The following is a 27,253-nucleotide window of genomic DNA, read 5'->3' as shown; positions in this document are numbered from 1 at the left end:
TGCCGTGGAGTCATAGTATCCATTACCGGAAGCATAAACCTCTCAGTTGAAGGTTGCAGGATATCTGAAGCCGGGGTTGTTACCCCAAGTTCTCTAATCCTTGCTTTTCTTTTAGAATGTGGCACAAGTACAATATAAGTATTCAGAAGGCTCTGCTTCCTATACCTCTAGGCCTATAATAGACTAATAACAATGGAATTGCCTAATGGGGGTATTTGGAGAGAGTTCACAAGAAAATTAGTACTTACTGAAAATCCAGTATTATGCTGTCAGTTTGTTCAGGAGCTTCAGATGTTAAAACAAAGCTGCGCGCCCCTTTGGAGCACGCGGCTTCGGCTGCGCGCCACAGGAGGGGCGGTTTTAAATCGTTCCGTCTCCTCCTGATGACGTCAGCAGGAAACGCCTCTCTTTGTCAGGTCGGGTTAGTGTCCTCACCCTCCTCCGAGAGATCAAGGAAATCAGCTGGTATGTAAAAGATTAGCGCTCCTCTCCGGGTTCTCTCTCGTCTTTCCTTTCCCCTGAAAGAAGCTGCAGGGGGGGCGGTTTTAAATCGTTCCGTCTCCTCCTGATGACGTCAGGGGGAAAGGAGAGAAGAGAGGACCCGGAGAGGAGCGCTAATCTTTTACATACCAGCTGATTTCCTTGATCTCTCGGAGGAGGGTGAGGACACTAACCCGGCCCGACAAAGAGAGGCGTTTCCTGCTGACGTCATCAGGAAGAGACGGAACGATTTAAAACCGCCCCTCCTGCAGCTTCTTTCGGGGGAAAGGAGAGACGAGAGAGGACCCGGAGAGGAGCGCTAATCTTTTACATACCAGCTTATTTCCTTGATCTCTTGGAGGAGGGTGAGGACACTAACCCGGCCCAAACCTTTTTTAAACCAAGTTACACTAACTGCTCTAACCACATCCTCTGGCAACGAATTCCAGAGCTTAACTATGCGCTAAGTGAAAAAGAATTTTCTTTGATTTGTTTAAATGAGCTACTTGTTAACTTCATGGAGTGCCCCCTGGTCCTTCTATTATCTGAGAGAGTAAATAACCGATTTACATTAACTTGTTCAAGTCCTTTCATGATTTTGTAGACTTCTATCATATCCCCCCTCAGTCGACTCTTCTCCAAACTGAACAGCCCTAACTTCTTTAGCCTTTCCTCAAAGGACAGCTGTTCCATGCCCCATATCATTTTGGTCGCCCTTCTCTACACATTCTCCAGTACAGCTATATCCTTTTTGAGATGCGTTGACCAGAATTGCACACAGTATTCAAGGTGCAGTCTCACCATGGAGCTATACAGAGGCATTATGACATCTTCCATTTTATTTTCCATTCCCTTCCTAATAATTCCTAACATTGTTTGCTTTTTCGATTGCCACAGCACACTGGGCCAATGATTTCAATGTATTATCCACTATGATGCCTAGATCTCTTTCTTGGGTGATAACTCCTAAGACAGAACCTAAAACTGTGTAACTACAGCAAGGTTTATTTTTCCTTAGATGCATCACTTTGCATTTGACCATGTTAAACTTCATCTGCTATTTGGAAGCCCAGCCTTCCAGTCTCACAAGGTCCTCCTGCAATTCATCACAGTCCGCTTGAGATTTAACTACTCTGCATAATTTTGTGTCATCTACAAATCTGATCATCTCACCTGTGGTACCACTTTCCAGATCATTTATAAATATATTAAAAAGTACAGGCCCAAATACAGATCCCTGAGGCACGCCACTGTTTACCTTTTTCCACTGTGAAAACAGACCATTTACCCTGCTCTCTGTTTCATGTCTTTTATATTCAACAATTTTTTATTGGTTTTATCCAAAAGTTCACAATAACACCCATATACTTTGTGCAGGTTTGGTTCTTACCTTTATACAATAAGATAAAACCCCTTCAAACCGGTACTCCGGTCATCAGATAAACCCCCCTCCCCTCCCCATGTAGAAGAAGCTGCCTCCAGTCCCCGGGATTAGGCATCCAACCCGGATCAGAATAATGTTCTCATCAGCTAATTAAGTCCAGGCAAAGGTCCAAATGATCCAAAATGAAAAACGTTCAGTCATTCACTATCAGGCTCCGCACCCGAGTAGGTAGGCTCTGCAAGTAGGGATTCCAGATTGCCAAAAACAGGCGTCGTCGCCAGGGCGTTTCCCTCGCCCCAAAGCTTTCCATTGTCATCAATGCATGAAAGTGATTTTTCCAAGTCCAAAAGGAGGATGAATCTGTTGACCGCCATACAGATAAAATGACTTTTTTCCCCACCATGCTTGCTTTCTGCAATAGAAGACGAGAACCAGGATCTCGTATCTGAATCGGGGAGATGCAATTAAAAAGAAGCCACAAAGGGGAAACCGGGAAAGCTACATCCAGTATATCAGTCAAAAATACAGCTATCCTCTCCCAGAGACAGCGTACCGGGGGGCAAGCCCAAAAAGAGTGGGAAAGAGTGCAAGTGACAGCCTGGCAGCGAGGGCACGCCTTGGATGTGGTAATAGTCAACTGCCTTGCCCTCTGAGGGGATATGTAAGCGCGACATAAAAATTTAAACTGCAGCTCCCGGTAATACATATTGGAGGAGATCCTGGTTATTCGTCGAAAACAAGTGCGTAAGATACACTGGGTTACTTTGAATTCACCATCGCTATTCCAACGATTCTCTAGAATAGAGTAAACATTTTCTGAATCCCTCCCGCTTAAGTCTTTATAGTAAACCGACAATAAAAGGGCGTTGGAGCGTTGAAAGCGAAAGACCTTGTCAAGGGCCAAAATCACCTGTGGTTGTCTAGTGGGCTCCGGCAAAGCCAGGATATAGTGACGGAGTTGCAGATATGCAAATGTGTGTGTGGGCCTCAAACCATAAAGTTGGGTCAATTCTTCCAACGAAAATAGCTTCTCTTCCTGAGATAAAGCGTGTCCCAGCCTTGTTACTCCCCTATCTCTCCACACCTGAAAAGCGCTGGATTGTAATCCTGGGAGGAAGTCCCCATTACGCCTTATGGGAAGTAGTCCTGCACACGTCCGCGGGATCTGAAGGAGTTTCGTCAGCCAAAGCCAAGTCCGCCTAAGCAGCCGAAGCAATGGGATTGGGTCAGAAATGGCGTTAAACTGGCAGGGTGGGCTTGCAATGCATACGACGGAGCATAAGGGTTTACAATCGCTGCATCGGCAACCCGGGAGGAAAATTGTGATTGGTCCAGTAGCCAGTCCCTGACCACCCTAAGGTTACAGGCCCGATTGTAGAGTGCGAGATTGGACAGTCCCATTCCCCCTCTGCCCCAACGAGCAAATAACCAGGACAAAGGCAGTCGGGGTTTTCCCCCTCTCCAAATAAAGCGCCGGAGGGCGCTATATAATTTGTTTAAATCAGTCTTGGTCAGCCATATTGGTACATTTTGTAGGAAGTATAGCCACCGTGGGAGCAGTGTCATTTTAAACAAATTAACCCGACCTCCCAGTGACAGAGGCAATTGACTCCAAATCCTCAAGGATTCTTGTGAGTCTTTCAACAACCGGGGCACGTTTGCTTGATAGATGGACTCAGGATTGAGGGGAATGTGCACTCCTAAACATCTAATATGTCCCTCCGCCCACAGTACAGTTCTGTTGTAGAGAGATTGGATACGCCAGTGCTGAGGACTTGGATGCATTCAATCTTAAGCCGGAAAAAGTCCCAAAATTCCCAATAAGCTGCAGCAAGGGGTTTTGTGAGGTCCGAGGGGATGTAATAAACATGAAGAGGTCATCCGGGAAGGCTACACTTTTAAATATGGACTGGCCTAAGCGCACCCCCCGGATATCAGAGTGGGACTCTATGGCCAATAAAAGTGGTTCTAGCTGTAGGATAAACAGTAGCGGGGATAGGGGGCATCCTTGCCTGGTGCCTCTAGTCACTGGAAATGGGACCGACTGTGACCCATTAGCTACAATCAAAGCTTGGGGCGCACGGTATAATAGGTGGATTGCGTCTGTGAAAAACCCGGAAAATCCCATCTTATGTAAGATATGGAAGAGATAAGGCCACTCCACCCTATCAAAGGCCTTTTCGGCATCAAAGCTAATTGCCAAATATGATTGGGACAATTGCTGGCTAATAGTCATAGCCGTCAATATTTTCCGTATGTTGGACAGGGCATATCTTTGGCGCACAAATCCCACCTGATGGTCTCCTATCAGTTCAGGAAGAATACTAGCTAGGCGATCCGCCAGTAAGCCATTAGTTTCTGATCATAGTTTAGAAGGGAAATGGGCCGATAGGATGCTGGGGAGAGAGGGTCTTTACCACTTTTTGGAGTTAAAGTAATATGGGCCCTGTTTATGGAGTCTGGGTAGGAGCCTTGTTCTATAAGGGCCGTGAAGGCTCCAGCCAGCGGGCCAGCCAGTTGGTGGTTCAAGAGCTTAAAAAATTCTGCGGAATAGCCATCCGGCCCCGGGGCTTTAAAACTTTTGGAACGGCTGATAGCGAGTCGTACCTCCTCCTCCCCAATAGGTTTGTTCAGGGCTTTTCTTTGCGCTGGCGAGAGAGCAGGTAGTGGTAAGTGGGCACAAAATCGATCACAAGCGTCCTCGCTCCAGCCCTCTGAGGTGTATAAAGAGGCAAAGAAGTCCCGAAAGCATTCCAGGATCCCAGGCGTACTTTTGATCACCCTGACAGATGGATTGCGCAGTACCGGGACATAGCGAGAGGGTTGGGTAGTTTTGATAAGATTCGACATCATCTTTCCCGCCTTGTTACTATATTGATGGAATTTATATTTGTAAAACAATAAACTTTTTTGCGTCCGCTGGTGAATGAGTGTGTTTAGTGCATACTGTTGGGAGAGATACAATGACCTCAGGGCAGGATCATTCGCCGCGGCCAATTTTAATCTAGTCTTCCGTAGCTGTGTAGTGCGGGACAGAATTCGTTGATTAAGGAGTTTACGTCTATGTGCTACATAGGAGATGATTTCCCCCCTAAGTACTGCTTTTGCTGTGTACCAGTATAGGATGGGTTGTGACTCGTGTTCTTTGTTAAACCTGGCATAATCATTCCACCTAGCTTGTATATGCGCCTTAAATTTTGCGTCCGAGGCCAAATAATATGGATAGCGCCACAACTGTGAGCTAGGGCCGGGATTTATAAACTGAAAATCAACCCATATTGGGGCATGGTCGGAAATAACTATATTAGTAATCTCAGCCCCGACAACTTTTGGAAAGACGTGTGTACTGATAAGAAAGTAATCTATTCGTGACTGAGTAGCATGGGCCCTTGATAAATGAGTGAAAGCTTTGTCGAAGGGGTGAAGGGTACGCCACACATCCAGCAATTGCAATCTATTTTCCAGCATGATCGAACCTTTACCCTGGCCCACCTCCGGCCTCCGGCTCTGGGAGGCATCTATTAGGGGATCACGTATTGTATTAAAATCGCCTCCTAAAAGCAAAGTGTCTGTCAGATATGGAATTAAGTGAGAGTAAAGGTTTCTATAAAACTGGGAGTTATACACATTAGGAGCATAGATATTGCACAGTACTACCGTCTGATGAAAAAGTTCCGTGACCAAAATCAAGTATCCAACCCTGAGGGTCCTTAATCTCTTTTGTGATCTTAAAAGGAAGTTTCTTGTGGAATAAGATAGCAACCCCTCCCGATCTGGTGTTAGCCGAAGCATACCGAACTTCACCCACCCAGTCTCTACGCAGTTTGGAGTGTTCAAGATCATTTAGGTGCGTTTCCTGTAAATAAGCCACATCAGCGGCCGTCCATTTCAGGTGGGTCAGGACCTTTGATCGCTTAATAGGACAGTTCAATCCACATACGGTCCATGAAACCACCCAAGTGTTAATAGACAGTCACCCGGATAAAGTATCTATAGTGTGGTTGTACCCTATCTGCCTGGCGGGGGTCCTCCCAGCTGAGACCTCCACAGAAAACATCAACACGCCCCAAGACATGCCATGTGAACTGTAAAGTCTGATCCCGTCCCAAGCCTTGTATACAAGGACTTCTCGTAAACGGCGCTCCCTCAAGTTCTGGTAGGCAGCTCCCCCTTCCTTGATCCCTCCCCCCTACCTCCCCACCCCCCATCCTTACCCTTCCTCATACAGACCCTAAACCCTCACCCACCCTCTCCTCCCCTCCCCACTCATACCAAGAGTCCCCAATCTCCCATTTTATCCACCCAGAAAGTACCCTCATATGAGGGCTCGGAGATCCGGATCCATGTGTCCAGACCCACTCCACAAGAAGAAAAACAGAAAATACCAGCTGCTTGCAACCCATAATCTGTCACAGACATATAAGAACTAGCAGTATAACATCCTTATAACATTAAGAACAACATTCCAAGAACAGAATGACCGCTTCGTGCCCCTCATCCTCCCCTATACCAAATGTACACTAATCAAAATGATACATGGAGAGACTTCCGGCACAAAAAATCCAGGCTCGCATTGCCGTGAAGAAAAAGAAAAAAACTGCTGTCGGCATGTGAAAACAGAAGAAAAAAAAAGAAAAAACCCCCCAGATTCCTGGCCCTCGGCTCCACCCGACGGTCGCTCCCCCGCCTGTGGGGTCTCCTCCAACATAGCCAGAAGGCCGTGGAAATTGTACAGACATTGGTGGCCACCACCTGGTTCCCGGGTAACCAGTGTCCATAGCGTCTAACCTTCCATTCCGTAAACAGAGTGGCGCTCACTAAACGGCCCCTCCTGGTTCCAGATGATGAGCTGTCCTCCCCAAGAGCGGAGCAGGGGGTAAAATGCCAATTTAAGCCCATCGGCCGTCGGCAATATTACTAGTCATTGATAAAAAAAGAAAGATGGAAAACTGTTTCATCCATTTCTTTCGTTTCCCAGATATGGGAACTGGAGGTCGTGGTTTGTTTTCAGCAAATTTAGATTTTTATATTCTGCTTTTTGACACACATTCAGGTACTATAGGTATTTCTCACAGGGCTTATACTCTCATTGTGTGCCTGAGACAACAGAGGGTAAAGTAATTTGCCCAAGGTGGGACACTGGGATTTGACCCTTGGCTTTCCTAGATCATAGATCGCTGCTTTAACCACTGGGCTACTTCTCCACTCAATTTACAATGAATATGCATGAGATAAATGTGCATGCACTGGAGGCAATGCATGCAAATGTATCTCATGCGTATTCACTGTAGCTATCTTGAAAATTCAGGACAGGCTTAGAAACGACTGGCCTAATACCCTTATACGGACCCTGATCGGAAGAGGGCTGGGATGGAGATTTATAAAGCGACAGACTAGCATTCAAAACCTGCTGGGAAATACGGACAAAATAAAATGAGACTATGTTAATCATCTATTGAAATGGACTGAAGTCAAGAGAGTGTTGCGATCAAGTGAAAATAGTCTCAATTTAAGAATGTCCCTCCTAAAGAAGGAGAATATGGCACTCAAATTGTATGCGTCTGAAAAAGAGGTAGCTCTTTACACTCTGGTCCCTGTAGTCCTGCAAGCTGAAATGCGCAGGGAAGAAAGGGAATTTTAGGAGCGATAAATTCACGAAACACAATTCATCCCCCACCCAACTTTTCTTCGCTGGAGAATATCACGGCTCTGCGAGCCCCAACCACCAGCCCATCCTTCCCGCTGGCACGCGGCCGCAGGGGGGCGCGCGCGGGGCAGCGGAGACGTCACTTCCGGTGTACACAGACTGGGATGATTCGTGCCGCTGCTTGCGGGCGTCGTAGGTAAGGGCTGAGAGGTAGCGGCGCCGTTCCTTCGCAGGGGGACTCGTTACCCGTTATTCGCCTTCTGCACGCGCTTGGGACTCGGGGAGGTGCGGGAGGCGGGAGACTGAAACGGAGGGGAGCTGCAGGGACGACGCTGTAGTGGAACCACCCCCCCCTCCCACCTTGTGCTGAGGAGGAGACGCCGCCCCGGCGCTGGCCAGCGGGTAACTTTTTCCTTCCCACCAGCCCGGCCGAGCGGGACACTTCCCCGGCCTAGGTGCCTTCGACCGCCCTCCCCCCCCCCCCCCCCCCCGGCAGCGGCGAGCGGATGGGGACGCTGTGTGAGATGTCTCCGGTCCGGGTTCGCCGCCCCTCCCCGCCGCGTTCAGGATAAAACCTTGAAAACCAAGGTCGACGGAGCACGCACGCTCCTCTCCTGGACATCCCTACATTTATGTTAGGTTGTGTTTTGATTTAAATTCAAAATCTTTTTTTTTTTAACCCGAATGCTCGGTTTGCGGGACGGTGAAAGGCCGTGATGTGCTTGCCAAAAAAGGTCCTGTGGCGAAGTCCGAGGGAGTTTCGGTGAAACTGGCCCTGACTGCGCCTGCGGGAATTCCAATGCACCTTCCTGCGAAATAGTGAGCAGCGTGCGAAAGATGCATTCCCCCACCCCTTAGTGCTGTGTGTGCAACCAGAGAGGCCTTTTCGGTGCCTCAGTCAGTGTAGTGTACGGCAAAAAAATAAAATAAAGGTGGACTGTATAAACATTTTGTAGTAATACTTGATTCTGTTTGATGTATCTTAGTTTTTATATTTTGGAAGAAGCGGTGGTGATAACTGTACACAAGGTAGAGCTGTTTTGTTTGTAGGTGCACTCATAGCCCTAAGAGCAGTGGCATGAACAGTTAGATAATGTTGGTCCTTAAGTTAATTTCTTGACTCTCCAATATGTAAGAACTTCTGATTTACAGTAAAATTATTCCTGTAATGTATTAAGAGTTCACAAATGAAAATAGTACCGACATCAGTAGTTTAATAATTGTACTTGTGTGTCAGCAGAAATCAAATTGAGCATCCAATAATATATACAGTGTATACAAAAATTCTGTACCCATAGTATAATGCGGTGTACAGCAATAGGAAGATATTTTCTTGTAAAAAAACCAAAACTTGGGCACGCAGTCTGAGCATAATTTATATTTTGCTTACATGCACATTTTTGAGTGTGTACAGAAAATATAACTCTAGGTCTAATTCCACTTTAATCCCTTTCCTTGCTTTTTCACAGAGAAACAGGACATAGTGGGGCCAATGCAATAATTGTGCGTGCCGAACAGTCAGCACCCGCTTTCCTAATGCCCCCCCCAAGGCTCCCCTCCTGAGGGTGCCATGCAATATTTAAATTAGGGGTTGCGAGCATCTGCGTCCGCTGGTTAGGAAAACAGATGCCAAATTTTTCTGCATCAGTTTTCCTAAATGGCGGACAGCCAGGGGATCAAGAAATGGACCCTTGTCAACTGAGCGTCTGTTTCCTGCACCTGACTGCCTGTGTCTTTTTTTTTTTTACTTTTTTTTCGAAAGATTTCTTCCTCCTACTTGATATTGCAATGATATTAAGTAGGAGGCGGTGCAGAAAAGCAGTTTTTTCTGCTTTTCTGTACTACATTTAGGAGCGCTCAGGTGTTAATTTCTAAGCTCAAAAATGTGCGTCTTAGACTTTTTTTTTTTTGCATGTGGAGTGAAGAGCTAATTGCTTCATTCACATGCATTTGCATATGATGAGCTTGGATGTGCATTGTGGAGGCGTTATTGTATAAGGGGATTACCTAGCGCTTATACAATCCGTGTCCCACTGCGGGTTATACAGTGCGCTCAGGTGAACGCATTATTGCATCTGCCCCAATGTGCATAGAAACAAATCAAATGATGGGAGTGGTTTCCTGCTTTGAGTTGCTGAGGAGAATACTGCTTGCTGTATTCTCCTCAGCAAGCAGTAGATGCTAGAGACTTTCAAAAAGTCTAAACCACATAGAATCATTTCTTATGAGCATAAACTTAGTGATAGTATAGTTTATCTGCCTTTATTACATTTTTCTACTGGTTTCCTTTTTATTATATTGGGTCAAGGAGGCTTGGTGAGTAAGTACCCTGATCTGTTCACATTTAGGGAAGCTCAAGGCCAGTTACATTCAGGTACAGTAAGCTTGTAACAGAATGATACAAAATGAGATATTCATACAAGGCATTCTTAATTATATTTTTGTAATGTGTTTGCAGTGTATTTTCCCTAGCCTTTTTTTTTTAATCAGCTTGTTTGCATAAGTAGATGCATCCTTTTCCCTGGGTTTATTTGTAGTTATGCTGTCATTTTGCTCCGTACTAAGTGCATGGCATAAATTTTCCTTTATTTCTCATGCAGACAGGCTTCTATTGGAAGCAAAGACAGGGTACTTCTGCATATTCTTTACAGAATTCAGACAGTATTTTTTAATCTGAGATTTATATGGTATGTTTAATGTGTTTTCATTTTGGTCTGTTCTAAGACAAAGTTTATATTACAGGTAGTTTTATGAAGGCATTGTATTGATTGCTATTACTGATTGAGATTCGATTGTCTGTCTATAGGAGAGTTAATCTCCATATGTAACACCTAACATGCACTTCTGATTGGTGAAATAAAAGGTAGAGAGTCTGAATGTTGTAGTTAATGTCGGAAAATATGCTATGTACACAGGTGGTCTCTTGTCAAAAACACCCCTTTAATGAACTCTAAGGAAAAAAACAAAAACGGGGTGTAAATGCCTTACTTGCTATATCAATTGTCCGGTATTTTCAGATAAGGCCCTGCTACCACTTAGGCTTTGCCTTAACTAAACTTGGATACAGTTTTTAATATAAATCTCGTGTATTTTTACTTTTAGTTTTTTTTTAATTGCAAATAGAAGCTTTTTGAATGATTGACATTTTGTTGTATTAATGCTATATTTAAATTTGATATTACAAATGGCCAGATAACTCTTACCTTGAATTTTAAATCTCCGAAGAACGCCGGCATCAACAGCTTTAGACAGTGTTGTTCCCTGCCAATTTCCGCTTCCTTCACCCGACACTGACCGCATTTCGACAAGAATGTCTGCTTTAGGAGCTAGAGATCATTAGAAGTACTCTACAAAGAGACGCGCATAGTAGGCTTCAAAATTAATTTTTTAAACAGCAACTATTACATTATAAGAGAACTTTTCACCTTTGATGATGAATATTATCAGCAAATAAAGGGTACAGCGATGGGAGCCTCTATGGGTCCTGATCTAGCGAATCTCTACGTAGGTAACTTTGAACATAAGTGGTTATCCTTATGCCCATTCCAGTTACATATCAATCTATGGAAGCAATTCATCGATGATATTTTTATGCTGTGGAGTGGGATTTTCGAGGAGCCCGATGAATTCTTGCTTTGGTTGAACACTTGTGACATCAATTTGCAGTTCATTCTACTTACAGTAGAGAAACAATAGCGTTTTTGGATATACAGATAACCTTGTCAAGGAACGGTTTTTCAGTTTAGTATTTTCCGTAAAGGAATGGATCGAAATACTTTATTACACTACACCAGTTGTCATCCTAAGCATCTCAGAGGCAATCCTCCTAGTAGTCCAATTTCTTAGGTTAGATGCCTTTGCTCTTCAGTTGATGAGTATAAGAGACAAGCAATAGATATGAAACATCGTTTTGAGGAAAGAGGATATCCGGTGCATGTTATAAAAAAAAAAGAAATATAAAAGAGCTCGGTGGGCCAACCATCAACTGCTTTTTCAGTCTCCGCCTAAAGATATAGATCAAAAATTAATCTGTCTTAACTTATACACTGTCCATGAATACACTTAAGGGTTGCATTAAGAAATATTGGCAGGTGTTAAATGTACATAAGATTTTTCAAACACCCCCCCATGTTTGCCATGACCAGGTCCAGAAATCTCCATGATCAATTGGTACTTTCTCCATACATGACACAAGATAATGTAGACATGGAGCCCTGCTTACAAGGACAGTTTATATGTGGGTGTTGCAACATTTGCAAGATGGTTTCTTAGGGACATGAATTGTTGTTGCCCCACTGTAGATCATTTAGATATTGCCAACATCTCACATGTGCTATGGAGAGGGTGGTTTATGCTCTATGGTGTCCTTGTGGTTTAATCTATATTGGGAAGACAACATGTATGTTTAGGGCAAGAATTCAAGAACATGTTAGGTTTTTGCGACGTCAAAGAACAGAGGCACCCCTAGTGGCATATTGGATAGAGGCATCACATCATCGAAGAGGTATGGGCAGCTATCCTTATACAGCTGCAGCGTCCCATGAGAGGATATTTCGATCTCAGACTTTTCCAGTTAGAACAGCATTTCATTTACAACTGGAGCACAGTTATTCCACATGGTCTCAATAGAGAAATCAATTGGTCTGTCTTTTTATTAATCCACTTTTCAGAAAATTTTTTATTCATTTTTCTATCAATCATTTTTTTAAATTTTTTGGTTAGCCTTTTAAACTGATAGGTATTACCTTTATAGAGATCACCTTTCAGTAATTATGCATAAGGATTATTTGCTAGTAGAATAAGGTAGAATGTAGCTTGTTGACATGCCCCAGATGTACTTTGGTGTTTTGCTCGTGTCCCCTTTAAATTAGTTGAAGTGCATAGACTCAGATGCAGGAAGAACGGTGACCGTTTGAAGGAAGCAAGTCTCCTTTTAGAACAGTAAGTCTTTTAACGGTCATTTTGCTATATTGTATGTCGGCAACAAGAAATATTGAATTTATTCATACTTTTCAAGCTCTCTCTAGCCCCCGAAGCAGGCATTCTTGTTGAAACACTGTCAGTGTTGGGTGAAGGAAGCAGAAATCAGCAGGGAACAACACTGTCTAAAGCCATTGATGCCGGCGTTCTTCAGAGATTTAAAACTCAAGATAAGTGTTCTCTGGCCTTTTGTAATATAAACTTTGGAGAGGGTATTTAAATATAGCATTAATAGAACACAGAAGCCTTTTGAATCATTGACATATTAGCAATTTATAAAAACAAAACAAAATATAAATACTTGATTTATATTAAAAACGGTATTCAAGTTTAGTTAAGGCATATAGCCTAAGTGGTGGCAGGTGCCTTATTTGAAAAATGACACGACCCTAGTAACTTGAAAGATTGACTTTTAAAGAAAAGATTGTTTTCCAGTGTCTCTTAAATTATCCTTGATGCATATTATCAGAATTGCAATACATTTTCCTCTTTTTTTTTTTTCCCCCCCGTTTAAACATCTGAATGTTTTCTCTGAGATGGTACAATTGCCTTCTCTCTCTGGTGTCCCTGCAGTATGCTCAGCTCTGACATAAAGTAGATTTTGAACCCAAAGCTGTAGCGTATATATGGATCTTTATTTTCATTTAACTTTTTTCCTAGGAATTTCAGCCTTAAAAAAAAAAAATTCAGAAGAATTACTTTGTCATAACACATTTTGCCGTTGTTTTTGTCATAACATTGAAATTCGCAGGAAAAATAAAGTAAAAACTGAAAGTTAAGATCCTTAAGCATATAGCACTGCAGCCTGAGTTGATTTATTGTAGGTTTATATGATAGAAAAAGGCAAAGGTCACACATGACGAGACCAAAGGTTTTGTGCATTTTCTGTTACTACCAGGCTTGCAAAGTTGGTTGGATTCTAAGTACAGGCAAAAATGAATACAATGTAATGGTTGTCCTTTCCTCTCTTATTGCTCTTTCTCAGCTGTAACAGAGTGGATTATTAAAGGGTTTGATAGCTAAAATAACTAGGGTTCTCCTATAAGGGAGCTTCTCCTTTAGCAGTTCCCTTATAGTAAAGTGCTTTGTTAGAAACCAGAAGGTTGCAGGTTCAAATCCCAAGATTCACAGTTGGGGAAAATAGTCTGATATACCTTCACATATGGGTATGAAACCTTCTTCATGTCGGTACATGCTCCATTGGTTTCACTTCTTGTAAGTTTTCTCATCATCTTTTCTTCAGACTGCTCTTAAAACTTTCTTTGATATAAATGACCTTAATCTCCCTTTCGTTAAAAGAAATGATTTATTACTTGTGTGTACTTTTGTTAGTTTGTATAAATCTGCACTAAACTATTTATTATTTTTTTTTTTTTTTTACTCTTGCTTGGGTAAGAACATTTTCTTCATCAGAAGGTATGTTTTATATCACATCAACATGACCCCAAATGACAATTTTAGACAGGGCTATCGGGTTAACACAAACTGGAAATAGGATTCTTTTTTTTTTTTTTTTAAATTTTATTTTTATTGCATTTCAGTATTATTACAAACAAAATATAAGATGTATGCAATACAGAAACTAAAAGAATAATTCATTTCTCAATGTAATAATATTGCATTACATCCAATCACTAGAAATATAAAGGAAAAAGGAGATCATCATCAACAGCTAAGTACATGGAGCAATTTAAAACAAAACATTTTTACCCAAGACTTCTATACTACTCCCCCACATTCATAACATTAATTCTCCACATAAAACAATATCTACGGGTGTGAATCCAAATAGTTACGTAGCTGTTCTGGGGTATTGAAGACATACTTATTGTCCCCATGCTTAATAAAGCATCTACAAGGGTATTTTAAAGTAAATTGTATCCCTTTTTCTATCACCTCTTTCCTTAACGCAATAAAGTTTTTTCGTCTCAATTGAGTAACCTGGGTTACGTCTGGGAAAATTCTAACAGGGAACCCATAGAAATTTTGACTTTGATTTTTAAAATGTTGTTTCAGTACTGCATCTCTCTCAAGGAGAGATGTAAATTGAACCAACAATGTTGCCCTATTTTCTATCTGTGCTTCAAAAGACTTTTCCAAAAAGTTTGTTAAATCCAAATTTCCTTGATTTTGCTGTTCTTTTTCTACTTGTGATTGTTGTAAATAATGAATTTTTGATAATATAGGGATAGAACTATCCGAATATTTCAAAATATTCTTTAAGTAGCTGTTAAACAAGTCTCTAGGTGTCATTAAGTATGTTTTAGGAAAATTTAATAATCTCAAATTATATTTTCTATTTTGATTTTCCAAAAATTCAATTTTACCTTCTGTTTCTGTCACAGATTTGATCAAATTTGTTTGGACATTCTGTATTTTCACAAGTTGTGTATCAATTGATCTAGATTTCACCTCTAATTTGCCAATTTTTTCTTCTATTAGAATATTATTTTTTAAAGCTTCCTGAACAGTTCTAGTCAGATTATTTATTGACCTCTGAACATTCACCATCACCATCATTCCTCCATTGAGAACTTTGTTGGAACTATTATAGGTACGTCCTCAATTTCTATTTGTTGCACATCCCGTTGCTGCTTTAATGTCCCAGTCTCCCCTTCAGATGACAAAGTAGAGCAGTCTTTAATTTCAGCATGTGAGCATTCTCCCATGCTCTCAGAGACTTTGGTTCCATTTGAACTTCCGTCCTGGTTAATTGTAGAGTCTTTCAATACAATTTGAATTTCAGCTGCCCTATCAGATGGTGGGATAGGCCTTTCTGGAGCACCGGGTGACACAGATATTTCACTAGCCTGATAACATTCCTCTTGCTCCACAGCTCTGTTATCTGCGGCTCCCTCCGGTGTATTTGTGGGGAAGATTTGAAAACACTCCTTAATGCTGGGTTGAATCAACTTATTTGGAGTTGATGACACAGAGGTTTCCCTCAATTTTGCTTTCCTCTTTGTATGAGGCATAGCGAATATCATCCAAATAGTTGGATTCCCCAAGGTAAACCCAACGAAGAGCTTTCAAATTATGTATAGAAAGTAAATGAAACTTAGCTTTGGTGATCTCCTGGCCGCTACTGACAAGAAACAGTCCCAATCCGTCCCAATCCGGGCTAAGGCGGGCAAAGGCGCGCGCCCCTTGGCCGCGCGCGGCTTAGCCGTCGCGCCGGCGGCGTCGCGCCGGTATAGGCAGGTTTAAATACCTATCCGGCTGCTCCTCCAATGGATGACGTCACCGGGTCTCCGCCCCAAACAGGAAGCAGGTAATCCACCAACCCCTCAGCGGAGAGGCTACGGGCAAGGAAATGTTCACGGGCCCTCTCGGACCCAAGAAATGAGTCAGAGCGCAGCGGCGTCCGCCGGTATAGGCAGGTTTAAATACCTATCCGGCTCCTCCTCCAATGGATGACGTCACCGGGTCTCCGCCCCAAACAGGAAGCAGGTAATCCACCAACCCCTCAGCTGAGAGGCTACGGGCAAGGAAATGTTCACGGGCCCTCTCAGACCCAAGAAATGAGTCGGAGCGCAGCCGGAAATAGGATTCTTATGAAGGTGCTAAAAAGAATGAGTGCCTTAGTTATAGGTAATTCCATACATAAAAGCATTTACACTGCTAAATAGATACTTCCCTTCTATCTTTATAAAATCTTGTCCACAACACCTGTTTACGGAAGCTAAATATTCTTTCTTACTCCAATAGCAAAATAGCCAACTAATTTAATACCCTGTGCCCCATTTAATGTTTTCCCAAATGACTCATTCTATATCTTTAACCATTATAGACCAGTAATCAGATTAAGATAAAGGCACCACAATTCTATTCCAATTTACTTACTACTCACGTCTAATATTTCAACCATTTATTTATTTAAAGTATTTACTGTTCACATAAAAAAATCAAAGTTTGCAATAAATATAATAAAACATAACCATAAAGTATTAAAATTACCAGAAAAAATCAGAGATAATACATCAAAACACACAAAAAGAAATAAATTCAAATTTAAAATCAACATAAAATAATTATAATGCCTCATTAGTATTCTAGCCTGTAAAAGAGAATAGAAACAGTCTTTAAGCCTTTTCTTCGCAGTCTAATAAGAGCCAGGTTTTCAGGCTTTTTTTGAAGGTGGTAAAATCATTTTGCAGCCTTAATTCAGCGGGTATTGAGTTCCATAGTTTGAACCAGCTATTGATCTAGATCTATCTCTAACTTCACAAAAATGTGCCGAGTGAACTGATGGAATTGTTAATAATCCCTTATTTTCAGATCTCAGATCACGAAGTGGAGAGTGTATGAATCATGGAGTTTAACCATTCTACTTTCTCTTTATATAGTGATTTGTAAAGAAAGCATAAAACTTTTTAAAATCTGTTCTATATTTTATTGGTAACCAATGCAACGCAGTGAGAGTAGGAGTGATGTGTTAATCTTGAATACCAGTAAATGGACACACTACAATCTTTTTACTTTTTAACATATTTAGATTCCAGTCTCATTCTTTCATTAAAAAATATATTCTGCAGCACCAGCTTTTTATATTTACCATCAGTTCACCTTCCGCATAGTTAGTTCTTCCAACTTTGTATGTTTCTGATGTCTACCATGGACAGAAGATTGACAGAATTTTGGCAGTAAGTGCTTTGTATTGTTGTTCAGAAAAGATTTTTTAAACACAATTTACCCGAAAGTTGTTATAGATTTGAGTCCTGCGGATTTGTTCTGTACACTGCTGCTAATAAGTCTGTCACCCAAATTAAACTTATGTAATTTTAAGTATTTTGTTGTAGAAGTATTACTTCCGATCTGTTAATATATATGGTTCACACATTATCAGCTATGAAATTTTTTTTTTTCCTGGGGGGTGGGGATGCAGTTCAGTCTTTGTACTTTTGTGGGTAAGAAAAACCTGTATGGCATGGAACAAGGAGCCAAAATAGAAAGTTTGCTAGTGGTACGGTTATTTGTTCTGTATCTTGTATCCTTGTTCAGCAGCTGCTGCCAGTTGTATTGTTTGATATATGAAAATTTAGGGCCTTATTTGAAAAAGACTTTTTTTTCCTTTGTGTCCTGTGGGGGAAAAAAAATCTTTGATAAGGCCCTTAGAGTGAAAGTGAATTTTGGTTGCAAAAGTAAACCAGTGGAACCTGTGATATTCTAAATAGCTTTAGGTCCATGCATTTCCTATGACAAGTGACCTTTTTTTTTTTTTTTTTTACTTCTGAACTCCCACAAACTTTTAAAACTTTCAAAAGCAGTAGAGTCTGATATCCCCCTCCAAGCACTTACCTCCACACAACATTTGGTGTGGTTAAGTTTAGTTGTTCTGAAGTTATATGGGAGGGAGCATATAACACCTACATACATCACACACACGCAGACATCAGTACGACTTCTTAAGTCTCTTTGTTCTGTTGAACCAAGGCTAAAAACTGTTAATCTGGTTAACCTTTCACTTTAAACTGCCTATGCCCGTTCTTTAAATCTGTTAATTTAATCTGAACTGAAATATTCATCTGGTAATCTTGTAAGGTTAAAGATCTTTGGTGAGGGCTCTTGGAACGCAATCACTCATTTCTTGTCTCTTTACAGAAAGTTAACATTTTTCTGTTTTAGAATTAATCTTTGGTTTGACTTTGTGCTTAAACAGCTTGAAATTTAGTAATTATCAATTATTTTGTAGGAGTAGTGTAATCTGCAGTCTTATCTGACTAGGAGAGACAGCATTGCCATTTTTTTTTCTGTAAGAGTTGCCTCCTTGTGGTGCCAGATTGAGCTGAAAGTGTAGTTTGTGATCAGCAAACAAGATTTTATGACAGACCTTTAGCAAGAGACCTTGTTCTTCTTTTAAGTACAAAATTAACATGACACACATCTAAGGTATTTAAGATCAGATAGTCTCTGTGCTATAAGAAAGGTTTGTTAATCTGTAATGTCACAGTTTAATTTGTTGTGGCAACTCCCAGGCATCAAAATTGGCCTTGTCCACTTGTACATGCAAAAAACTTGCAGGCTCAACCACCACAGAAATGGAAAGGAGTGGTGGAAAGACTGGAGAGACAAATTTCTGCTAAACTTTATCAATTCATAAACCTAAAGACACCAAAATACAAAATCTCAAAATAAAAACATGATAAATCTTTAATATATCAGTATAAAACTTAATTAAAATTAATATATCATGTACATATGAAATAGTCTAAACAGATTCACAAACAATATTACAAAAACAAAACAAAAAACCAAAAGCTCCACCAGGATTGGAAGGCTCTGTGTTTCACTTTTGGAAATGAAGGGGTGGTTTTTTTTTTTTTGGCTTGGGCAATTGGTTGATGCTGAGACGAACTTTTTGTATTCCTTTCAGCAATTACAGGAGCAGTGGGCATTTCCAAAGTCAATTTCTATGCTTGCTTAGAGCTCGGGCATTATGCTACACAGTTGTGCGGGGAGGAGGTGATTGAGAACAGTGAAGTCGGGACATTGTCATATGTTTTTCAAATGCAATAGGTTGCAAATGTTTTGGGGTCATTTCCGGAAGCTGATAGAGGCTGTTCTGGAGCAGAAAATTCATTGGGATGAGACAGTTTTTTTTTTTTGCATTTGTTTACAAGACATATCCTTTTTCCTAAGGGTGGGAAGCAATTTCCGGCCATCTCTCTGGCTTAAAAAGTAATCTTATCCAATTGGCACAACGCAGGACCAGAATGCTGGAAAAAGGAGATGTTGCACTATTCTGCTCAGGAATTATTACGACAGCATGATTTGCGAGGTCAAATATCATTGTTATTTTTACGGGGTTATTTTAGATTTTGGGAAAAGGCTTCTAAACTCCGGAATTTGTTGCCAGGGGATGTGGTTAGTGCAGTTAGTGTAGCTGGGTTTAAAAAAGATTTGGATAAGTTCTTGGAGAAGAAGTCCATTACTTACTATTAATCAAGTTGACTTAGAAAATAGCCACTGCTATTACTAGTATCAGTATACTTGGTGTTTGGATACTTGCCAGGTAATTGTAGCCTGGATTGGCCACTGTTGAAACAGGATGCTGGGCTTGATGGACCCTTGGTCTGACCCAGTATGGCAATTTCTTATTTTCTTTTGTTCTACTTTGCTCTAACTTAATTTACTGCCTTCATGCTTCATGAGGTGTTCACGGATGTTAGTTTTTCTTAGTATATGTCGTAGGATGGTATGAGTGTATGTATGAATGTTTTGTTTGAATCAGGGGTTTCATAGAGGAAATAACTGAGACATGATCTATGTTTTGTCTACTCATGTTTCTAGTGTTTAACATTTGAAAGTAAAGTGTCAGTCACATTTAATTATTTCTCTGCATTTTTTTGTAGAATAAAATTGAAACCTGAAAAATGCTGCTTGCATAAGTATTCAACCCCTTCAGACTAGTACTTTGTAGAACCATCTTTTACTGCAGTAACAGCTGTAAGTCTGTTGGGGTAAGGTTCTACCAACTTTGCCCACTGTTTGGGAGTTGTTTTGCCCATTCTTCCTCGCACACTTGGTTCAGGTTGGCTGGATGACCCTTATGGTCTGCATTTTTCAAATAGTGTCACAGATTTGCGATTGGATTGAGATCTGGACTTTGACTTGGCCACTGTAGAACATTCACCTTTTTGTTCAACCACTCCTGTGTTGCTTTGTCCTTGCTCTTGGGATCAAAGGTGAACCTTTTCTCAAGTTTTAGTTTTTTAGCAGACGGAAGCAGGTTGTCTTGCAGTATCTCCCTGTATGTTGCACCTTCCATCCATTCTACAATTTTAACAAAATGCCCAGTCCCTGCTGAGGAAAAGCATCCGCACAACATGATGTTGCCACCCCATACTTTATTTTTGGGATGGTGTTTGTTGAGGAATGGGCAGTGTTCGATTTGCAACGCACATAGTGTTTTGAATTTTGGCCAAAAAGCTCCATTTTTTATCTCATCTGACCATAAAACATTATCCCACTTTTTAGCTGGGTCACTCTGATGCTTTCTGGCAAACTCCAGACATGCTTTGATGTGGTTTTTCTTCAGTAATGGTTTCTTTACAATGCTAAATAGATACCAGTTGTATGCAGAGCTCTTGATATGGTTGACTGGTGCACCTACACTCCAATCTCAGCCGTTGAACTCTGTAGTTCCTTCAAAGTGATTCTTTGGCCTCTCTGTGGCTTCCCTCATAGGTTGTCTCCTTGCTTTGATATTGAGTTTTGAGGGATGGTCTTGTCTAAACACTGTCTGGGAGGTATGATGCAGCTTCCATTTTCTCACAATTGATCCAACAGCACTCATTGGGATATCCAAGCATTTGGGATATTTTGTAGCCTTTTCCTATCTTGTGCATGTCTGTAGCTTTAATTTCCGCCATGCTCTTTGGTCTTTATTTTCACAGCTTTCCTTCAGATTCACAGTCTGACCAATGGTATTGAAATTAGGGGCTCTTTTTTATCCAGAAAAGCTGACCTTTTTTAATGCTTCACAGGTAGAGGTCAATTGTAAGCCAATTGTTAGAGCACTATCTTTCATCTGTGTAAATGTGGAGTTTCCATAGCAAGCAGCATTTTTCAGTATTTTATTTTACAAAAAATGCAGAGAAATGAATTGTGGCTTTGAAAATTTACATTAAGAGCATACTGGTTGTAATAAACATACTGTCTGGAACTATCTGTGTAACTGTCATTTGTAATCCACTCAAATTTGCTGACTTATTAGGGGGTCAAATATTTTTGCAAGCCACTATATACCTTAATTGATCTCAAAACAATAGATACACCAACCAAACTTCTAACAGAGAGCAAATAGCATAAAATTTGTGAAACTAGGTTTGCACATTTACCCCATTATTGCATTATGTTGCTTTAAATTTCTGAGAACCTGTATGCAGTGGGTGAGCTGGTGGTAGTCATACAGCTGTGGTTGCAGGTCTGTTTGATAAAGCAAAAAGCCTGCTGGCGGGAAACTCCATTTTGCACACCAAAGTCACAAAATGGAGGTTCTAATTCTCAACAAAAACATTACATAAAAAAGCTTTTCTGAAATCAGTTCTGTAGCTCACCACTTCAAGCATCACTAATGCAAATTCTCTTGCAACTGCACAATTATTAGCCTCCTTTGCATGTTCTATAACCTTCAGTTTCAGCGATGCGGTGTAAGATGCTCTCTTTTTCTTCTCCGCGCTCATTTTCCTGAGGGTAAGATGTCATTATTCTAATGACTGTCCCTGTTTTCTGAATCCTTCCCCCGTCCTGATTCTTGAACTCACCCGCTGCTATCTGAACAATGACTGCATTTGCTCAGAAACTTCCTTCTTCCTCCCCACGATGTCAAAGTGTACTGGTAAGACAGCTTCTCTCCCCAAAACTCCTCAGGATTCCTTAACTTGAATGATGACTGCTGCTGTGAGGATGATGATGAACTTGCGGTCGCTCGGGTGTGTCCTCCCTCCTCCCTTGCGGTGTCCCAGTCGTGTGCTTTGAACCATGTGGTTCTAAGTGCACCAATCAGACCCTGGCTTGGGAGGCGGGAGGGTGTGCTTGCACAACTGCAAGTGCCGTCATTGTCCACATAAGATATGCCATACTGGGTCAGGCCAAGTGTCCATCAAGCCTCATATCCTGTTTCCAACAGTGGCGAATCCAAGTTACATGTACCTGGCAAGTACCCAAACAGACAAATCACAAGCTACTATTGCTTATTATGGTAATTACTGTAATAGTTTATTGATTTTTCCTCTAGGAACTTATCCAAACTTTTTTTTAAACCCAGTTACACTAACTGCTGTAACCACATCCTCCGGCAATGAATTCCAGAATTTAACTATGCACTGAGTGAAAGAATTTTTTTGATTTGTTTTAAATGAGTTACTTGCTGACATGGAGTGCCCCCTGGTCCTTCTATTATCTAAGAGAGTAAATAACCGATTTACATTAACTTGTTCAAGTCCTTTCATGATTTTGTAGACTTCTATCATATGCCTCCCCTCAGTCGTCTCTTCTCCAAACTGAGCAGCCCTAACTTCTTTAGCTTTTCCTCATAGAGCAGCCATTCCATGCCCCTTATCGTTTTGGTCACCCTTCTCTGCACTTTCTCCAGACCTTTTTGAGATGCGGTGACCAAAATTGTACACAGTATTCAAGGTGTGGTCTCACCATGTTGCGATACAGAGGCATTATGACATCCTTCTTTTTATTTGCCTTTCCCTTCCTAATAATTCCGTATATTCTGTTCACTTTTTTGATCGCCACAGCACACTGAGATGACTATTTCAATTTTTATCCACTATGACGCCTAGATCTCTTTCCTGGGTGATAACGTCTAAGATAGAACCTAACATTGTGTAACTACAGCAAGGTTTATTTTTCCTTATATGCATCACTTTGCACTTGTTCACGTTAAATTTCATCTGCCATTTGTAAGCCCGATCTTCCAGTTTTGCAAGGTGGTCCTGCAATTCTTCACAGTCCGCTTGAGATTTATTTATTTATTTATCAAGTTTATATACCATTTTACCAGTAGAAATAACTGACCAAAGCGGTTTACAATAGCAAAAATAACGTAAACAAAATAAAAAAATTAATTAAAATTAGATAAATAATAAAAGTAAAGATAAAACAAAGTACGAATAGAAATATAATATGTTACACAATCAATAAAAGCAATGATGACAAAATAAGAATTTGGCCATTACAATTAAAAACTAAAAGAACAGAAATAGAATAACAAGCAAGTCAATATAGTTTAAACATACTTAACCTTACTTGGTTTGACTAGAAGGTTCAAAATCCTTAAATGCTTCCTGGAAAAGATGAGTTTTTAAAGCCTTCTTGAACTCCTTTCGACTACATATTAACCTTATAGAGTCTGGCAAGGCATTCCATAAAAAGGGACCAGCAACCGAGAAAGCTCTATTCCTTGTCACATTCAGTGCTGCATTTTTTACTGATGGAATTTCTAGTAAGTTTTTTGCCTGTTGATCTGTATAATTTTGAGTTTCCAGATCATTTATAAATATATTTAAAAAGCACCGGTCCAAGTACAGATCCATGAGGCACTCCACTGTTTACCTTTTTCCACTGTGAAAACTGACCATTTAATCCTACTCTGTGTTTCTTGACTTTTAACCAGCTTGCAATCCACAAAGACATCATCTCCTATACCATGACTTTTTAGTTTTCTTAGAAGCCTCTCATGTGGGACTTTGTCGAATGTCTTCTGAAAAACCAAATACACCACTTGTGCCGGTTCACCTTTGTTCACATGTTTGTTCATCCCTTCAAAAAAAATGTAGGAGATTTGTGAGGCAAGACTTCCCTTGGATAAATCCATGTTGGCTGTGTCCTATCAAACCATGTCTTATCTAAATGTTTGATTTTTATTCTTTAACAGTCTCCACGATTTTTCCAGGCACTGAAGTCAGGCTCACGGGTCTGTAGTTTCATGGATCACCCCTCTATCCCTTTTTAAATATATGGGTTTTGTTCACAAAAAAGCGGGGGAGTAGCTTGCTTGTTGTGGCGGTTACTACCCCAAACCAAATAAGCCTGATACTTCACTTTCAATGCATATCCAGCATAGTTCACTGCTTCAACGGCAGAGGGGGAATGAAGAAAAGAGAATTTAAATTCGTACAAGAACCAGCAAGGACTGAATCACACAGTCTGGTAAACAAATAAGCATGAGTGTAGCTTGCTTGTTACGGTGGTTACTACCCCTAACCAATTAAGCTAGATACTTCACTTAGATGCAGCTCCAGCACTGCTCTCTACATCAATGGCGGGGGTGGAAGGTAAATAGAACCAAAAAGTTACAAATAAAGGCCAAGAATATCAGATAAGTATGAGAAAAAAATAAGTGTGAAAGCTTGCTGGGTAGACTGGATGGGCCGTTTGGTCTTCTGCTGTCATTTCTATGTTTCTATTGGCCGTCTTCCAATCTTCAGGTGCAATGAATGATTTTAATAATAGGTTACAAATTTTAACTAATAGATCTGAAATTTCATTTTTGAGTTCCTTCAGAACCCTGGGGTGCATACCATCCTATCCTGTTCAGTTTGTCAATCAGTCCTACCACATCTTCTAGGTTCACTGTGATTTGGTTCAGTTCATCTGAATCATTACCCATGAAAACCATCTCTGGAACGGGTATCTCCACAACATCCTCTTCAGTGAACACCGAAGCAAAGAAATCGTTTAATCTTTCCGCAATGACCTTATCTTCTCTAAGTGACTTTCTCTAAGGCTTTCTGCTTTGGATATATTTAAAAAAGTTTTTACTGTGAGATTTTGCCTCTATGGCCAACTTGCTTTTTTCAAATTATCTCTTAGCCCATCTTATCAATGTCTTACATTTAACTTGCTAACTTTTATGCTTTATGCTATCTTCTCCTGTTGGATCCTTCTTCCAGTTCTTGAATGAAGATCTTGTGGCTAAAATAGCCTCTTTCACCTCACCTTTTAACCATGCTGGTAATCATTTTGCCTTCCTTCCACCTTTCTTAATGCTTGAAATAAATCTGGTTTGTTCTTCTAGGATGGTGTTTGTTTTTTTTAACAATATCCACGCCTGTTGCACACTTTTTACCTTTTGTAACTGCACTTTTCAGTTTTTTTATATTTTTCTCATTTTATCAAAGTTTGTCTTTTGAAAGTTTGGTGTTTGAGCCGTGGGTTTACTTACTGTCCCCCTTCTAGTCATTAATTCAAATTTGATCATATTATGGTCATTATTGCTAAGCAGCCCCACTACCATTACCTCTCTCACCAAATCTATGCTTCATAAAACTGTTATTTATTCCATCCAGGAACTTTATCTCTCTAGCATGCCCTGATGATTCTCTTCTCTTACCTAGTCAGTATTGGGATAATTAAAATCTCTCATTGTTACTGCACTACCGTTTGGTTAGCTTCCCTAATTTCTCTTAGCATTTCATTGTCTGTCTCACCATTTTGGCAAGGTGGACCCCAGTGACATAGTGAGGGCAAAGGGCCGTCGGCGCCATTTTGACTATTGGCAGCCGACAGCCCAAGTCCAGGAGATCGCTCCCGGACCGCTCCTGGACCCCCGCTGGACCACCAGGGACTTTTGGCAGGTCTTGGGGGGGTCAGGAGGGTGGGGGGTTGTAGTAAATTAATTTGGCAGGTCTTGGTGGGCGTCAGGAGAGTAGGGGGTTGTAGTAAATTAATTTGGTAGGTCTTGTATGGCTCTCACGGAATCACATTTTAAAATATGTGGCGTTCATGGCTCTCTCAGCCAAAAAGGTTCCCGACCCCTGCTCTAGCCATTTTCCTGTACCCAGGAGATTCTAGGCCTACTTCATTGTCAGGGTTACTGTTCCAAAACCCTGCTTGTAATGTTTTCCGTGATGCAGAGTTTGCTTCTGCTCTTACTCGCATCACTCTTCTGCCTTAGGCACTCCTGCTATGCATGATATTTTTGTGCCTGTCATTTCTATGGCATTTCTTTGTAGAACCCAACTCTTCTCTAGCCTGGACCCCTTGTGGCTTGGCTGTCTCACAGGCAAAAGGGGGGACAGGTTGTGTTTCTGCACTGGGCGGTTTCCTGCTTTGTCCTGCTCGGACATCTTATAGCTAGGGATTCACCCATGTGTGAGGACTACCATCCTGCTTGACCTCGGAGAAAGCAGAGTTGCTTACCTGTAACAGGTGTTCTCAGACGACAGCAGGGTGTTAGTCCTTGTGAAACCCTCCTGCCTCCCCTGGGAGTTGATCTCTCCATGTATTAGCTATATCATGGACTGAGAGACTCTGCCTAGGGGATAGGGTGATGACTACAACTGTACATACATGCTCAATGGGCATATTTGAAAGATCTAGATTCTTTGAGGTCAGTTCTGTGCCGGGCTCCATCTAATGATGATACCATGTGTGAGGACTAACATCCTGCTTTCCTTGGAGAACGCCTGTTTCAGGTAAGCAACTCTGCTTTCGTTGTTCTCCATAAATAAGGCTACTTTTTTTTTGCCTTCTCCTTCTAGTTCTGCTCTTTCTCTTTCTTTAAATGTAACTCAGCTTATTGAGTCATCTGGTTATGAGATTATTGATCATGCCACCCTACTTGTTTCTTTTGTCACTGATGGGGATCTAAGCAAAATAATGTCTTTATATTTTTTGTAATCTTAATTCTAATTTTCATGAGAAAATCATTTGTATTTTTCCTGACTTTTCGAGGACTAATCGGGAGCGGAGAAGAGGTTTTCTTCGCTCCTGATTAGTCCTCGAAAGGTCAGGAAAAATACAAAAATCTGGGAAACTACAGACCAGTGAGCCTGACTTCAGTGCCTGGAAAAATAGTGGAAACTATTACAAAGAATAAAATCACAGAACATATAAGACAGACATGGTTTAATGGGACATGGCCAGCATGGGTTTACCCAAGGGAAGTCTTGCCACAATCTCCTACAATTTTTTGAAGAGGTGAATAAACATGTGGACAAAGGTGAACTAGTAGATGTGGTGTATTTGGATTTTTTTTTTAATATTTATTTGCATTTATAAATCAAAGCTGTTCAGGAGAAAAGAAGATATAACTAGTGGAATGATAAGTAACATCTTCTTTCCAAAAGAATGCCAGCTCACATTGAGCCACAATAAACAGCTGCTGGCATAAAAGTTGTTAGAATTTATCAAGCCCTACTGCTGGTATATTAAGTAATATAAGGCCAGCATCATGCACATCCCCCAGACCCAAGGCACTCTGGACCCAATCTGTGGTCTGTTTCCAGAAAAGGATTACCACTCTG

The 27,253-nt window shown here is 41.0% G+C and overlaps 1 protein-coding gene across 2 annotated transcripts in view; it reads left to right on the top strand.

The window, feature by feature from the left end:
- Nucleotides 1–7,562: 7,562 nt before the first annotated feature.
- Nucleotides 7,563–27,253, top strand: part of KIAA0355 (KIAA0355 ortholog) — a 288,245-nt gene continuing 268,554 nt past the window's right edge. Inside the window, exon 1 of one of the 2 annotated variants that reach the window (XM_029608369.1) lies at nt 7,563–7,707. The gene's annotated coding sequence lies outside the window, so the exon portion shown is untranslated. The other variant, XM_029608370.1, reaches the window with a different exon arrangement.

Source organism: Rhinatrema bivittatum, chromosome 7, assembly GCF_901001135.1.
Source record: "Rhinatrema bivittatum chromosome 7, aRhiBiv1.1, whole genome shotgun sequence".
NCBI classification, from domain to species: domain Eukaryota; kingdom Metazoa; phylum Chordata; class Amphibia; order Gymnophiona; family Rhinatrematidae; genus Rhinatrema; species Rhinatrema bivittatum.
The sequence above is the reverse complement of the archived record's forward strand: the minus strand, read 5'-3'. Positions and strand labels throughout refer to the sequence as shown.